Source organism: Somniosus microcephalus, chromosome 8 (assembly GCF_052327205.1).
Source record: "Somniosus microcephalus isolate GS21.2 chromosome 8, FLI_Smic_1.0, whole genome shotgun sequence".
In the NCBI taxonomy this organism is placed as follows: domain Eukaryota; kingdom Metazoa; phylum Chordata; class Chondrichthyes; order Squaliformes; family Somniosidae; genus Somniosus; species Somniosus microcephalus.
The window spans coordinates 89,583,796-89,597,322 of NC_140994.1; the positions used below are offsets into that span (position 1 = coordinate 89,583,796).

Here is a 13,527-nt window from a genome sequence, read left to right on the forward strand (position 1 = left end):
TCAATTGTAACAGTGACAATTCAATTGTAACAGTGACAGTTCAATTGTAACAATGACAGTTCAATTGTAGCAGTGACAGTTCAATTGTAACAGTGACAGTTCAATTGTAACAGTGACGGTTCAATTGTAACAGTGACAATTCAATTGTAACAGTGACAGTTCAATTGTAACAGTGACAATTCAATTGTAACAGTGACAGTTCAATTGTAACAGTGAAAGTTCAATTGTAACAGTGACTATTCAATTGTAACAGTGACAGGTCAATTGTAACAGTGACAGTTCAATTGTAACAGTGACAGCTCAATTGTAACAGTGACAGTTCAATTGTAACAGTGACAGTTGAATTGTAGCAGTGACAATTCAATTGTAACAATGACAGATCAATTGTAACAATGACTGTTCAATTGTAACAGTGACAGTTCAATTGTAACAGTGACAGGTCAATTGTAACAGTGACAATTCAATTGTAACAGTGACAGTTCAATTGTAACAGTGACAATTCAATTGTAACAGTGAAAGTTCAAATGTAACAGTGACAGTTCAATTGTAACAGTGACAGTTCAATTGTAACAGTGACAGTACAATTGTAACAGTGACAGATCAATTATAACAGTGACAGTTCTAATGTAACAGTGACAGTTCAATTGTAACAGTGACAGTTCAATTGTAACAGTGACAGTACAATTGTAACAATGACAGTTCAATTGTAACAGTGACAGTTCAATTGTAACAATGACAGTTCAATTGTAACAGTGACAATTCAATTGTAACAATGACAGTTCAATTGTAACAATGACAGTTCAATTGTAACAGTGACAATTCAATTGTAACAGTGACAGTTCAATATTAACAGTGACAGTTCAATTGTAACAGTGACAATTCAATTGTAACGGTGACAGTTCAATTGTAACAGTGACAATTCAATTGTAACAGTGACAATTCAATTGTAACAGTGACATTTCAATTGTAACAGTGACAGTTCAATTGTAACAGTGACAGTTCAATTGTAACAGTGACAGTTCAATTGTAACAGTGACATTTCAATTGTAACAGTGACAGTTCAATTGTAACAGTGACAGTTCAATTGTAGCAGTGACATTTCAAATGTAACAGTCACAGTTCAATTGTAACAGTGACAATTCAATTGTAACAGTGACAGTTCAATTGTAACAATGACAGTTCAATTGTAACAGTGACAATTAAATTGTAACAGTGACAGTTCAATTGTAACAATGACAATTCAATTGTAACAGTGACAGTTCAATTGTAACAGTGACAATTCAATTGTAACAGTGACAGTTCAATTGTAACAATGACAGTTCAATTGCAACAATGACAGTTCAATTTTAACAATGACAGTTCAATTGTAACAATGACAATTAAATTGTAAAAGTGACAGTTCAATTGTAACAATGACAATTCAATTGTAACAGTGACAGTTCAATTGTAACAGTGACAATTCAATTGTAACAATGACAGTTCAATTGTAACAATGACAATTCAATTGTAACAGTGACAGTTCAATTGTAACAATGACAGATCAATTGTAACAATGACAGTTCAATTGTAACAATGACAATTAAACTGTAACAGTGACAGTTCAATTGTAACAATGACAATTCAATTATAACAGTAACAGTTAAATTGTAACAGTGACAATTTAATTGTAACAATGACAATTTAATTATAACAGTGACAGTTCAATTGTAACAGTGACAATTCAATTGTAACAGTGACAGTTCAATTGAAACAGTGACAGTTCAATTGTAACAGTGACAGTTCAATTGTAACAATGACAATTCAATTGTAACAGTGACTATTCAATTGTAACAGTGGCAGTTGAATTGTAACAGTGACAGTACAATTGTAACAATGACAATTCAATTCTAACAATGACAATTCAATTGTAACAGTGACAGTTCAATTGTAACAATGACAGTTCAATTGTAACAATGACAATTCAATTGTAACAGTGACAGTTCAATTGTAACAGTGACAATTCAATTGTAACAGTGACAGTTCAATTGTAACAATGACAGTTCAATTGTAGCAGTGACAGTTCAATTGTAACAGTGACAGTTCAATTGTAACAGTGGCAGTTCAATTGTAACAGTGACGGTTCAATTGTAACAGTGACAATTCAATTGTAACAGTGACAGTTCAATTGTAACAGTGACAATTCAATTGTAACAGTGACAGTTCAATTGTAACAGTGAAAGTTCAATTGTAACAGTGACTATTCAATTGTAACAGTGACAGGTCAATTGTAACAGTGACAGTTCAATTGTAACAGTGACAGCTCAATTGTAACAGTGACAGTTCAATTGTAACAGTGACAGTTCAATTGTAGCAGTGACAATTCAATTGTAACAATGACAGATCAATTGTAACAATAACAGTTCAATTGTAACAGTGACAGTTCAATTGTAACAGTGACAGTTCAATTGTAACAGTGACAATTCAATTGTAACAGTGACAGTTCAATTGTAACAGTGACAATTCAATTGTAACAGTGAAAGTTCAAATGTAACAGTGACAGTTCAATTGTAACAGTGACAGTTCAATTGTAACAGTGACAGTACAATTGTAACAATGACAGTTCAATTATAACAGTGACAGTTCTAATGTAACAGTGACAGTTCAATTGTAACAGTGACAGTTCAATTGTAACAGTGACAGTACAATTGTAACAATGACAGTTCAATTGTAACAGTGACAGTTCAATTGTAACAATGACAGTTCAATTGTAACAGTTACAATTCAATTGTAACAATGACAGTTCAATTGTAACAATGACAGATCAATTGTAACAATGACAGTTCAATTGTAACAATGACAATTAAACTGTAACAGTGACAGTTCAATTGTAACAATGACAATTCAATTATAACAGTAACAGTTAAATTGTAACAGTGACAATTTAATTGTAACAATGACAATTTAATTATAACAGTGACAGTTCAATTGTAACAGTGACAATTCAATTGTAACAGTGACAGTTCAATTGAAACAGTGACAGTTCAATTGTAACAGTGACAGTTCAATTGTAACAATGACAATTCAATTGTAACAGTGACTATTCAATTGTAACAGTGGCAGTTGAATTGTAACAGTGACAGTACAATTGTAACAATGACAATTCAATTCTAACAATGACAATTCAATTGTAACAGTGACAGTTCAATTGTAACAATGACAGTTCAATTGTAACAATGACAATTCAATTGTAACAGTGACAGTTCAATTGTAACAGTGACAATTCAATTGTAACAGTGACAGTTCAATTGTAACAATGACAGTTCAATTGTAGCAGTGACAGTTCAATTGTAACAGTGACAGTTCAATTGTAACAGTGGCAGTTCAATTGTAACAGTGACGGTTCAATTGTAACAGTGACAATTCAATTGTAACAGTGACAGTTCAATTGTAACAGTGACAATTCAATTGTAACAGTGACAGTTCAATTGTAACAGTGAAAGTTCAATTGTAACAGTGACTATTCAATTGTAACAGTGACAGGTCAATTGTAACAGTGACAGTTCAATTGTAACAGTGACAGCTCAATTGTAACAGTGACAGTTCAATTGTAACAGTGACAGTTCAATTGTAGCAGTGACAATTCAATTGTAACAATGACAGATCAATTGTAACAATAACAGTTCAATTGTAACAGTGACAGTTCAATTGTAACAGTGACAGTTCAATTGTAACAGTGACAATTCAATTGTAACAGTGACAGTTCAATTGTAACAGTGACAATTCAATTGTAACAGTGAAAGTTCAAATGTAACAGTGACAGTTCAATTGTAACAGTGACAGTTCAATTGTAACAGTGACAGTACAATTGTAACAATGACAGTTCAATTATAACAGTGACAGTTCTAATGTAACAGTGACAGTTCAATTGTAACAGTGACAGTTCAATTGTAACAGTGACAGTACAATTGTAACAATGACAGTTCAATTGTAACAGTGACAGTTCAATTGTAACAATGACAGTTCAATTGTAACAGTTACAATTCAATTGTAACAATGACAGTTCAATTGTAACAATGACAGTTCAATTGTAACAGTGACAATTCAATTGTAACAGCGACAGTTCAATTTTAACAGTGACAGTTCAATTGTAACAGTGACAATTCAATTGTAACAGTGACAGTTCAATTGTAACAGTGACAGTTCAATTGTAACAGTGACATTTCAATTGTAACAGTGACAGTTCAATTGTAACAGTGACAGTTCAATTGTAACAGTGACAGTTCAATTGTAACAGTGACATTTCAATTCTAACAGTGACAGTTCAATTGTAACAGTGACAGTTCAATTGTAGCAGTGACATTTCAAATGTAACAGTCACAGTTCAATTGTAACAGTGACAATTCAATTGTAACAGTGACAGTTCAATTGTAACAATGACAGTTCAATTGTAACAGTGACAGTACAATTGAAACAGTGACAGTTCACTTGTAACAGTGACAGTTCAATTGTAACAGTGAGAATTCAATTGTAACAGTGACAAATCAATTGTAACGTAACAGTGACAGTTCAATATAACAGTGACAATTCAATTGTAACAGTGACAATTCAATTGTAACAGTGACAGCTCAATTGTAATAGTGACAATTCAATTGTGACAGTGACAGTTCAATTGTAACAGTGACAGTTCAATTGTAAGGGTGACAGTTCAATTGTAAGGGTGACAGTTCAATTGTAACAGTGACAATTCAATTGTAACAGTGACAGTTCAATTGTAACAGTGACAATTCAATTGTAACAGCGACAGTTCAATTGTAACAGTGACAGTTCAATTGTAACAGTGACAGTTCAATTGTAACAATGACAATTCAATTGTAACAGTGACAATTCAATTGTAACAGTGACAATTCAATTGTAACAGTGACAGTTCAATTGTAACAGTGACAATTCAATTCTAACAATGACAGTTCAATTGTAACAGTGACAGTACAATTGTAACATTGACAGTTCAATTGTAACAGTGACAATTCAACTGTAACAGTGACAGTTCAATTGTAACAGTGACAGTTCAATTGTAACAATGACAATTCAATTTTAACAGTGACAGTTCAATTGTAACAGTGGCAGTACAATTGTAACAGTGACTATTAAATTGTAACAGTGACTGTTCAATTGTAACAGTGACAGTTCAATTGTAAAAATGACAATTCAATTGTAACATTGACAGATCAATTGTAACAGTGACAGTATAATTGTAACAGTGACAATTCAATTGTAACAGTGACCATTCAATTGTAACAGTGATAGTATAATTGTTACAGTGACAGTTCAATTGTAACAGTGACAGTTCGATTGTAACAATGACAATTCAATTGTAACAATGACAGTACAATTGTAACAGTGACAGTTCAATTGTAACAATGACAGTTCAATTTTTACAATGACAGTTCAATTGTAACAGTGACAGTACAATTGTAACAGTGACAGTTCAATTCTAACAATGACAGTTCAATTGTAACAGTGACAGTTCGATTGTAACAATGACATTTCAATTGTAACAGTGACAGTTCAATTGTAACAGTGACAGTTCAATTGTAGCAGTGACATTTCAAATGTAACAGTCACAGTTCAATTGTAACAGTGACAATTCAATTGTAACAGTGACAGTTCAATTGTAACAATGACAGTTCAATTGTAACAGTGACAATTAAATTGTAACAGTGACAGTTCAATTGTAACAATGACAATTCAATTGTAACAGTGACAGTTCAATTGTAACAGTGACAATTCAATTGTAACAGTGACAGTTCAATTGTAACAATGACAGTTCAATTGTAACAATGACAGTTCAATTTTAACAATGACAGTTCAATTGTAACAATGACAATTAAATTGTAAAAGTGACAGTTCAATTGTAACAATGACAATTCAATTGTAACAGTGACAGTTCAATTGTAACAGTGACAATTCAATTGTAACAATGACAGTTCAATTGTAACAATGACAATTCAATTGTAACAGTGACAGTTCAATTGTAACAATGACAGATCAATTGTAACAATGACAGATCAATTGTAACAGTGACAGTTCAATTGTAACAATGAAAATTCAATTATAACAGTGACAGTTCAATTGTAACAGTGACAATTCAATTGTAACAATGACAGTTTAATTATAACAGTGACAGTTCAATTGTAACAGTGACAATTCAATTGTAACAGTGACAGTTCAATTGAAACAGTGACAGTTCAATTGTAACAGTGACAGTTCAATTGTAACAATGACAATTCAATTGTAACAGTGACTATTCAATTGTAACAGTGGCAGTTGAATTGTAACAGTGACAGTACAATTGTAACAATGCCAATTCAATTCTAACAATGACAATTCAATTGTAACAGTGACAATTCAATTGTAACAGTGACAATTCAATTGTAACAGTGACAGTTCAATTGTTACAATGACAGTTCAATTGTAACAATGACAATTCAATTGTAACAGTGACAGTTCAATTGTAACAGTGACAATTCAATTGTAACAGTGACAGTTCAATTGTAACAATGACAGTTCAATTGTAGCAGTGACAGTTCAATTGTAACAGTGACAGTTCAATTGTAACAGTGGCAGTTCAATTGTAACAGTGATGGTTCAATTGTAACAGTGACAATTCAATTGTAACAGTGACAGTTCAATTGTAACAGTGACAATTCAATTGTAACAGTGACAGTTCAATTGTAACAGTGAAAGTTCAATTGTAACAGTGACTATTCAATTGTAACAGTGACAGGTCAATTGTAACAGTGACAGTTCAATTGTAACAGTGACAGCTCAATTGTAACAGTGACAGTTCAATTGTAACAGTGACAGTTCAATTGTAGCAGTGACAATTCAATTGTAACAATGACAGATCAATTGTAACAATGACAGTTCAATTGTAACAGTGACAGTTCAATTGTAACAGTGACAGTTCAATTGTAACAGTGACAATTCAATTGTAACAGTGACAGTTCAATTGTAACAGTGACAATTCAATTGTAACAGTGAAAGTTCAAATGTAACAGTGACAGTTCAATTGTAACAGTGACAGTTCAATTGTAACAGTGACAGTACAATTGTAACAGTGACAGTTCAATTATAACAGTGACAGTTCTAATGTAACAGTGACAGTTCAATTGTAACAGTGACAGTTCAATTGTAACAGTGACAGTACAATTGTAACAATGACAGTTCAATTGTAACAGTGACAGTTCAATTGTAACAATGACAGTTCAATTGTAACAGTTACAATTCAATTGTAACAATGACAGTTCAATTGTAACAATGACAGTTCAATTGTAACAATGACAGTTCAATTTTAACAGTGACAGTTCAATTGTAACAGTGACAATTCAATTGTAACAGTGACAGTTCAATTGTAACAGTGACAGTTCAATTGTAACAGTGACAGTTCAATTGTAACAGTGACATTTCAATTGTAACAGTGACAGTTCAATTGTAACAGTGACAGTTCAATTGTAGCAGTGTCATTTCAAATGTAAGAGTCACAGTTCAATTGTAACAGTGACAATTCAATTGTAACAGTGACAGTTCAATTGTATCAATGACAGTTCAATTGTAACTGTGACAGTACAAATGTAACAATGACAGTTCACTTGTAACTGTGACAGTTCAATTGTAATAGTGACAATTCAATTGTAACAGTGACAGTTCAATTGTAACAGTGACATTTCAATTGTAACAGTGACAATTCAATTGTAACAGTGACAGTTCAATTGTAACAGTGACAATTCAATTGTAACAGCGACAGTTCAATTGTAACAGTGACAGTTCAATTGTAACAGTGACAGTTCAATTGTAACAGTGACAATTCAATTGTAACAGTGACAATTCAATTGTAACAGTGACAGTACAATTATAACAGTGACTGTTCAATTGTAACAGTGACAGTTCAATTGTAACAATGACAATTCAATTGTAACAGTGACAGATCAATTGTAACTGTGACAGTATAATTGTAACAGTGACAATTCAATTGTAACAGTGACCATTCAATTGTAACAGTGATAGTATAATTGTTACAGTGACAGTTCAATTGTAACAGTGACAGTTCGATTGTAACAATGACAATTCAATTGTAACAATGACAGTACAATTGTAACAGTGACAGTTCAATTGTAACAATGACAGTTCAATTTTTACAATGACAGTTCAATTGTAACAGTGACAGTACAATTGCAACAGTGACAGTTCAATTCTAACAATGACAGTTCAATTGTAACAGTGACAGTTCGATTGTAACAATGACAATTCAATTGTAATTGTGATAGTTCAATTGTAACTGTGACAGTTCAATTGTAACAGTGACAGTTCAATTGTAGCAATGACAATTCAATTGTAACAGTGACAATTCAATTGTAACAGTGACAGTTCAATTGTAACAGTGACAGTTCAATTGTAACAGTGACAGTTCAATTGTAACAGTGTCAATTCAATTGTAAAAGTGACAATTCAATTGTAACAATGACAATTCAATTGTAACAATGACAATTCAATTGTAACAGGGACAGTTCAATTGTAACAGTGACAATTCAATTGTAACAATGACAATTCAATTGTAACAGTGACATTTCAATTGTAACAGTGACAGTTCAATTGTAACAGTGACAATTCAATTGTAACAATGACAATTCAATTGTAACAGTGACAGTTCTATTGTAACAGTGACAGTTCGATTGTAACAATGACAATTCAATTGTAACAATGACAGTACAATTGTAACAGTGACAGTTCAATTATAACAGTGACAGTTCAATTGTAACAATGACAATTCAATTGTAACAGTGAGAGTTCAATTGTAACAATGACAATTCAATTGTAACAGTGACATTTCAATTTTAACAGTGACAGTTCAATTGTAACAGTGACAGTTCAATTGTAACAGTGACAATTCAATTGTAACAGTGACAGTTCAATTGTAACAGTGACAATTCAATTGTAAAAGTGACAATTCAATTGTAACAGTGACAGTTCAATTGTAACAATGACAGTTCAATTGTAACAGTGACAGTTGAATTGCAACGGTGACAATTCAATTGTAACGGTGACAGTTCAATTGTAATAATGACAGTTCAATTGCAACAGTGTCAGTTCAATTGTAACAGTGACGATTCAATTGTAACAGTGACCGTTCAATTTTAACAGTGACAGTTCAATTGTAACAGTGACAGTTCGATTGTAACAGTGACAATTCAATTGTAACAGTGACAGTTCAATTGTAACAGTGACAGTTCAATTGTAACAATGACAATTCAATTGTAACAGTGTCAATTCAATTGTAACAATGACAGTTCAATTATAACAATGACAATTCAATTGTAATAGTTTGATCACAATTGTAACCATGTCAGTGCAGTTGCATCAACATAAGTTTAATTGTAAATGTGTCAGATTTTTTTGTATTCATTCCTGGGATGTGGGTGTTGCTAGAAAGGCCAGCATTTATTGCCCATCCCTAATTGCCCTTGAGAAGGTGGTGGTGAGCTGCCTCCTTGAACCACTGCAGTCTGTGTGGTAAAGACACTCCTACAGTGCTGTTCGGGAGAGATTTCCAGGATTTTGACCCAGCGACGATGAAGGATCGGCGATATACTTCTAAGTCAGGATAGTGTGTGACTTGGAGGGGAGCTTACAGGTGATGGTGTTCCCATGCGTCTGCTGCCCTTGTCCTTCTAGATGGTAGAGGTGGTGGGTTTGGGAGGTGCTGCTGAAGAAGCCTTGGTGAGTTGCTGCTGTGCATCTTGTAGATGGTACACACTGCAGCCACAGTGTGCCGGTGGTGGAGGAAGTGAATGTTTAAGGTGGTGGATGTGGTGCCAACCAAGTGGGCTACTTTGTCCTGGATGCCTCTTTTGAATGTTGTTGGAGCTGCACTCATCCAGGCAAGTGGAGATTATTCCATCACACTCCTGACTTGTGCCTTGTAGATGGTGGAAAGGCTATGGGGAGTCAGGAGGTGAGACACTCACTGCAGAATACCCAGCCTCTGACCTGCTCTTGTTGCCACAGTATTTATGTGGCTTTTCCAGTTAAGTTTCTGGTCAATGGTAACCCCAGGATGTTGATGGTGGGGAATCGGTGATGGTAATGCCATTGAATGTCAAAGGGAGGTGGTTAGACTCTCGCTTGTTGGAGATAGTCATTGCCTGGCACTTGTGCGGCGCGAATGTTACCTGCCACTTATCAGCCCAATCCTGGATGTTGTCCAGGTCTTGTTGCATGCGGGCATGGACAGCTTCATTTTCTGAGGAGTTGTGAATGGAACTGAACATTGTGCAATCATCAGAGAACATCCCCACTTCTGAACTTATGATGGAGGGAAGGTCATTGATGAACTGTCCTGAGGAACTCCTACAGTGATGTCCTGGGGCTATGATGATTGACCTCCAACAACGACAACCATCTTTCTTTGTGCTAGGTATGACTCCAGCCAGTGGAGAGTTTTCCCCTTGATTCCCATTGACATCAGTTTTACTAGGGCTCCTTGGTGCCACACTCAGTCAAATGCTGCCTTGATGTCTAAGGCAGTTACTGTCACCTCACCTCCGGAATTCAGCTCCTTTGTCCATGTTTGGAACAAGGCTGTAATGAGGTCTGGTGTCAAATGGTCCTGGCAGAACCCAAACTGAGCATCAGTGAGCAGGTTATTGGTGAGTAAGTGCCGCTTGATAGCACTGTCGATGACACCTTCTATCACTTTGCTGATGATTGAGATTAGACTGATGAGGCGGTAATTGGCTGGATTGGATTTGTCCTGCTTTTTCTGGACAGGATGTACCTGGGCAGTTGTCCACATTGTCAGGTAGATGCCAGTGTTGTAGCTGTACTAGAACAGCTTGGCTAAAGGCATAGCCTGTTCTGGAGCACAAGTCTTCAGCACGATAGCCGGGATGTTGTCGGGGCCCATAGCCTTTGCTGTATCCAGTGCGCTCAGCCGTTTCTTGATATCACGTGGAGTGAATCGAATTGGCTGAAGACTGGCTTCTGTGATGGTGGCGACCTCAGGAGTAGGCCGATATGGATCATCCACTCAGCACTTCTGGCTGAAGATGGTTGCAAACACTTCAGCCTTGTCTTCTGCACTCACATGCTGGGCTCCACCATCATTGAGGATGGGGATATTCTTGGAGCCTCTCCTCTCGTTAATTGTTTAATTGTCCACCACCATTCATGACTGGATGTGGCAGGACTGCAGAGCTTTGATCTGATCTGTTGATTGTGGGATCGCTTAGCCCTGTCTATAGCATGCTGCTTCCGCTTTTTAGCATGCATGTAGTCCTGTGTTGCAGCTTCCCCAGGTTGGCACCTCATTTTTGGGTACACCTGGTGCAGCTCCTGGCATGCTCTGTTGGACTCCTTAGTGAACCAGGGTTGGTCGCCTGGCTTGATGGTAATGGTAGAGTGAGAGATATGCCGGGCCATGAGGTTACAGATTGTGGTCGAATGCAATGATGCTGCTGCTGATAGCCCACAGCAACTCATAGGTGCCCACTGCTAGATCTGTCCTGAATCTATCCTATTTAGCACAGTGGGAGTGCTACACAACAAGATGGAGGGTGTCCTCAGTGTGAAGACGAGACTTCATCTCCACAATGACTGTGTGGTGGTCACTGCTGCCAATGCTGTCATGGACAGATGCATCTGCAACAGGTAGATTGGTGAGGACGAGATCAGGTAGATTTTCCCCTCATGTTGGTTCTTTCATCACCTATCACAGGCCCAGTCTGGCAGCAATGTCCTTCAGGACTCAGCCAGCTCGGTCAGTAGTGGTGCTACGGAGCCACCCTTGGTGATGGACATTGAAGTCCCCCACCCAGAGTACATTCTGTGCCCTTGCTACCCTCAGTGTCTCTTCCAAGCGGTGTTCAACATGGAGGAGTACTGATTCATCAACTGAGGGAGGGCAGTAGGTGGTATTCAGCAGGAGGTTTCCTTGCTCATGCTTGACCTGAAGTCATGAGACTTTATCGGGTCCGGAGTTAATGTTGAGGTCATAGCTAAGTATGGCTTCCAAAGACTCTCGCCTGGAATTCCCGCTGACATTCTTCGTTCTCTCCTGTAATTTCACTGGAAGATTGGAAATCCTGACGAAGCAGTGTAAACAGGCCAATAGATCGGGAGAACCTCTGCAGAAATTTTACCCAATGTCTACAATCATCATTATTTGTCGACTATCATCACAGCTCCTGTGACTCTCCTCCATCTCTGGGCAGGAACTTGACCCTGGTGTTGTGCTTTGGACAGTCCATGGTGTTTCATTGCCTTGTTCTGTACTGTGGCTCTGTCACAGCTTGCTTGTGGATGCCATTGGTTAATTCAAGGATTACTTAATCACCACTTGGCACTCAGGCCTAGAAATTAGCTATAGCCCCGCCAGCTTGCTGGCGGCCAGAATTTACCGCTGGGCGCGGAGCCACTCGCGCCCAGCCGATATTCAGTTTCAGCGCCCAAAGTCGAGGATGGCCGCTGTTCAAGGGTGTGGCCGCCCCCACTTGGGGCGCTGAAACTGAATATCGGCACGCTAGTGGCCGCAGCGCCACCCGCAGCGGAGCGGCAGGCTGCGGTACTGCAGGCCTTCCTCCCTCTCTTAAGGGGGAGGTGCCTGCAGCAGCCGCAGCCCCGATCGCGAGTGCCGGCAAAAGAGCCCGGCACAACGGAGAAGTGCCGGGCTCCCGGAAACCAGCCGGCAATGCCGCGGGGGGGGTGGTGGAGGAGGCCGGGGAAGGAGGTGCGGGCAGGCGGCCACCGAAAAAGCGGCCGGCCGCACCTCCACCTTAAAGCGCCCCACTAAGGCTGCTGTATGGACCCGGTCTCCGAATGTTATTAGCGGCCGCCACGGAAGAGGCGGCCGCCACTGAAGATGGGGGTCGGGCCGGTGTCGGGGCGGTACCAGGGCGCTGCGCACACCGATGACGTCATCGGTGGCGGCGCAGCGCTAATGGCTACTGCCGCAATTAGCGCGTCAATGAAGTTCGCCCGAAGTTTGATAACTGGCGCAGAAGCCCTCTTTGGGCGGTAACTGGGCGCAAAGCTCACTGAATTTCTAGGCCTCAGTGTTGAGCAATCACAGGTCGTACCATCTACTGTAACTATAGTAACAGGATCTAACTCCTGACCTGACGTTTGTCCGCAATATCTTAAATAATTAGGTTAAAGGCTGCAGCTTTCGCTGTTCACTTTCCAGACTATTTTGGTGCCTGTCCTCAAGTCTTGGTATTTACTTCTCACATCCTTCCGTGCTGCCCCCCCCCAACCCCCCCTGCCACCCCGCCCCACACCCCTGGGTTTCTCAGCCAGTGTTATTATGGTATGTATTCCAAGTGCAGGCAGGCTGGGCCTGAAGTTGGATGGTGGGCCACCTTCTTGATCAGTAAAGTGGGGTTACCAGCACTCACATTCTGATTCCCTCAACGCAGAGCTGTATGCACAGCCTGTTTGCAAGTTCTGGTGATCAACCTACTTATTAACTCCTGAAGAAGTAGGAAAATGAACGTC

General features: G+C 38.1%; 1 protein-coding gene across 1 annotated transcript in view; it reads right to left on the reverse strand.

Annotated features, from left to right (window-relative positions):
- LOC147113688 (catenin alpha-3-like) overlaps positions 1 to 13,527 on the reverse strand; it is a 3,852,991-nt gene that overhangs the window by 1,376,293 nt on the left and 2,463,171 nt on the right. The gene's annotated exons all lie outside the window — the stretch shown is intronic.